This window comes from Pteropus alecto, unplaced genomic scaffold (assembly GCF_000325575.1).
Source record: "Pteropus alecto unplaced genomic scaffold, ASM32557v1 scaffold52, whole genome shotgun sequence".
Taxonomy (NCBI): Eukaryota; Metazoa; Chordata; class Mammalia; order Chiroptera; family Pteropodidae; genus Pteropus; species Pteropus alecto.
The window spans coordinates 555,607-560,357 of record NW_006433941.1 but is presented as its reverse complement, the minus strand read 5'-3'; positions in this window follow the sequence as shown (position 1 = coordinate 560,357).

The following is a 4,751-nucleotide window of genomic DNA, read 5'->3' as shown; positions in this document are numbered from 1 at the left end:
AGGGCTTGCAGAAATTGGTCTTTCATTTCACATTTCATGGTGTTATTCGTTCTGAGAAAAGGCATAAAGAAACAGAGATTCCCAATATTGCACTTCTTAGACCAGACCCCACCTGATTAGACAATATTATGAAACACTCCCTTGGAAGAGGCTGTTAGGATATCTCACCAATTTGTAGTTTTAGGGACCTTTACCCTTCAGGTGAGAGCTTGAGTGCTGAAAGTAGAAACAAAACTCTGTGGCTTGCCCTGAGACTGGGCTTTTGTTGATGGTAAATGAAAAGAAGCAGTTGTAGACTGAACAGAGCTATGAGGAGAAGGAGATAAGGGGTCATGACATTTTGCTTTGAAAATAGAAAATCCTCATGGCTCTAAAACACTAAGAGTGGGAATTTAAGTAGAGTATCTTCTTTACATATTAAGTGAACACTAATAGCAAAGCTACGTGCAGGACAGAATGAGGAACAGAATGACTTAGAAAACTTAGGCTGAAGCACAAATAACCTTGATTATTTGTGCTCAGATCAGACAGCAATGTGAAGTAAATGCTGGTAGGAAAACTCTTGGTCGATATTCATAACAGTGGGTAAATTTGGGCTCCTTATGTACCTAGAAAGGTGAAGAGAAGATTATAAGCTCTCCTTCCTGCACAATTTCACCCAGCAGAGCTGAACTAGGAAGACCAGAGTAAGTCAATATGTGACCAAGGGATGGGGCTCCCAGAGTTCACAGTCAGTCTCTGAACAAAAGAACCGAGACCTCACATCTTCCTAAATGTAGCAGAGACTATCAAGTAGCAAGAAATAAATAGTAGAAAGTGCTAAAACGAAGGCAGAGAGGTTGAGGAATTGGAAGAAGAAAGTGGTTATAATAACTACAATATATAGAGTGCTCACTGTGCACCAGGCAGATACTCCATAACACCCATGATCTCATTTCACTATCACGACAAGGCTATTAGTAAGTAACCTGTTTATGGTCTACAGAGCTAGTGAAAAGCAAAGCCAGAAAATAACTCATGACACCTGGTTGTAGAATGTACCCTCTTAAGCATAAGTCAGTCTAACACAGCTTAGAGACAGCATGTAATTCAGAAATGTTTTAGCTTTGTCACAACTATCTATATAAGACTATGAGAATCATAGTATCTTCACATTCAGCAAGACCACAGCGGTCACTCTTGCTCCCAATCCCCTGGCTAAATTACTTTCTACCTTCTTACCTGACTATGTCTGAAGCTGAATACATTTATTCAGAGATAGCTTATTCCACTGCTGGCCATTTGTAATCGTTAGAAAATTCTTTCACATATTAAGCTGACATTGGCCTGCATTTCAATTCCTACTCCCCACTGTTCAGAGCTATACTGAAAAAGCCTAGTGTGTTTCTACATATAAAATGCATGACAGTTTAAAGCTGCTATCATTATTCTAAATCCTCATTTCTCCAAGAAAAATATTATCAACCATTTTGAAAGAAACAGATTAACAATATCGCCATTGCCATAGTCATCAACACACAGCTGCTGCTGCTACCACTAATCTTTCAATGGTGAAGAAAAAAAGAAAAGTACTGAGGTATACAAAAATATTTAATAGGTCAAAGAAAAGCACTCAACAAAAATTCATAACAATTGTCCCACTACAAAAAAATTGATATAAGTAGAAATGAAAGCTCAATAGACATTCACCAAAGAAGATATATGAATAGTAAATATGTACTAAATTATTACTCATTTTGGAAATGCAAATTTTAAAAAAAAATGAGATATCATTGCACATCTACTAGAATGGCTGAAATAAAAAAGACTGACAATATCAAGTGCTGACAAGAATACAGAGCAATTAGAACTTACATACCTTGCTGGTGAGACCAGAAAATTATAAAGACAATTTGGAAAACATGTTGCAATATCCTGTAAGGTAATGATGCACTTGTCATATGACGTGGCAATCTCAAATGTCTTAGAATTTATTCAAGGGAAATGAAAACATGTGTAGACAAAAAGACCTATATGTGATTGTTTATTCATAATAACACGAAGCTGGAAAAAAAAACAATTTACTCTTTAATTAGTGAAAGAGTAAATAAATTATGGTACCTTCATACAATGAAACACTACTTCGTAATGAAAAGAACAAACTACTGATTCACACAACAAATGGATGAATCTTAAATACCTAAATTGAAGGACATTCTATAAAATAACTAATCAGTATTATTTAAAAGTGTCAAGGTCCTAAAAGACAGACTGAGGAATAGTCCAGATTGGAGAAAGCCAAGAAGATTTAACAATTGAATCCAATGTGGGGTCCTGGATTAGACAGAACACATTAGTGGAAAAAACGGTGAAATCTGAATAAAATTGGTAGGTTATTTAACAGTATTTTACCATTGTGAATTGCTCAGCTTTGATAACTGTCCCGTGGTTGTATAAGATGTTACGTTACATTAGAAAAGCTGGGGAGTTCTGTACTAATTTCGTAACTTTTCTGTAAATCTAAAAATATTTCAAAATAAAAAAGTTTAAAAAACTGCAAGTGTTAAGTCAGACATGAACAGCAGGGGGAACAAAGAAATAGGGGCCAGCCTAGAGACCACTCAAAGAACACCCCAATGGTAGCAGAATTCTGAGTCCGCACATGCGCACTAGGCAGTTATATAGCAGCCAGGTGTCAATCAAAATGACCTCACTTGACAATCACCTAGGAATGCCTTTGGAACTACCCCGTCACACCCCAAATATAAGGCAGAAATTCTCACTTCTGGCACCCTTTTTGCCCTTCTGGGCCTCCTTTTTGCTCTTTTTGTTGTGGTTGTTATTACTGAGCTCTGTTTCAGCTCTCATCGCTGGGACCATGTGCCTCCTTGGGACACTCTTTGTCTTTCTAAAATATATTTTTAATAAAACTGTTAAATCTCAATGGCCTATGATTCTTCACTGCTGTCATTTGAGGAAAAATCAAGGGAAAATGCTAACTACAGGTCTGTGCCGTCGTTATCCCTCTCCCTCTCCGCTGCCATTGGGGTGACACGGAACTCTGATTGGCCCCAACGGTGACACTAGTGCAGCCTCTTTAGCAAATAACAATAATATTTAAAATTATGATGTGCAGTCAAAACTAAACTCAAAGAGAAATTTTTACTTTTAAATGGCTTTTATTAGAAAGAAAAAAATGGAAAACAAAAAACCAAAAAACTTTTCATTCAAGAAGTTTAAAAATATACACCTATAGACAGACAGACAGACAATATAAGGAGAAAGAAATATTAAGGATAAAGGCAAGTATCAGTAAACCTAAAAAAAAAAATAATAATGCTAAATGAATCAGAAGGAGAAAACAAGGATGTAATTGAAAGTTGAAAAAAGGAATATTACCATATAAAGAGATAATTTTTCAAACCCTAAACAATGTTGCATATTAATTTTTTAAATTTTACTAAATGGAAAATATGCTAGGAAAACAAATTATGAAAATTGACAAAGTATATACTTTAAAAAGCCTAATAATGGAAAATATAGTTAAAAATTTGTTAAAGTCCTACACACAGAATCTTTTAACTGGTACAAATTTCTTTTAAATACTCAAGGAATAGTTAACTCTTATGTCAACTAAACTATTTAAGAGCATAGAAAAAAAAAGTATAGATTCATTTTCTAAAATAGAATGATGCTGATGACAAAAACCTGATACAATATAAAAATTTTAAAGTTCATATTGTATATATAATTACTGTCTCATAGTTTCAATTCCCACTTTCAGAATTTTATTCAATCCTTTTCAAATGTAGAGATTGAGAAATACAGAAAACAGAATAAAAATAAATTTTAAAAATATTTGAGTTATTTTGGTTTTTGAGTATTATCTCTATTACACCATTTGCCCCAGTGAGAGGCCATATATATATATTTTTTTTTCTTTTATAATTCTTGTTTTGGAGGCATCTTAGAAAGGCCCATCATCTTGATATTTTTCCCATGCCTCAGCACTTTCTACATTTACACATTCATACTGGCCCCTCTTTTCCATCTGTCCTTTGTATTATGCCTCTCCTTATATCTTGTGTGTGTATTCTTTTAAAATGTGAATTAATCAGAAAGTCTAGTCACATTGATTTTTATAGATGTCTCTTTTTCTTATTCATCAAAAATCATTCGTAATTATATTGTCAGGATTTAATTTTTGAAAGTATTTCATCTTTTTTGTGGGCTATAGTTCCTTATAATGATTTCAGGTTTGGGATAATGGCTCTTTTCTCTGGAAAGCTTTTGAAATTTGATGACCACAGGGCAGGGATGCATGTCTAAATGAATCTAGGCTTCCCTTTGGTGTTTGTGAAATGACATTCTTTCTCCCAAAGATTTTTTTCAATTCTCCTTGACCAAAGATCCATCCAAGTTGATCAAAAATAGCAGTTTCACTGTACTTTTTTAACTTTCGAAAAGGTAAGATTTCCCAAATCTCTATTTTTAAAAAAGTCTTGATGCTTCATATTTTTCATGTGTTAAGCAGGTCTAAGCTGGCATCCATTTCTCTAACACTAGTACTAACAGCATTAATCAACTCTGGAAATTTAGAGAACCTAACTAGCTCTCAGGAAGATCTCTTACAAAATTAATTAAGCTCAAATGACTCTGCTTTCTCTCTACCAGTTTCTGTGTCCCACAGACACTTCTGATAGTGAAGATATGGACACACACAGTTTTTCCCCCACTTGGCTCCAGAGAGCAGCAGTTTATCATAAAAGATC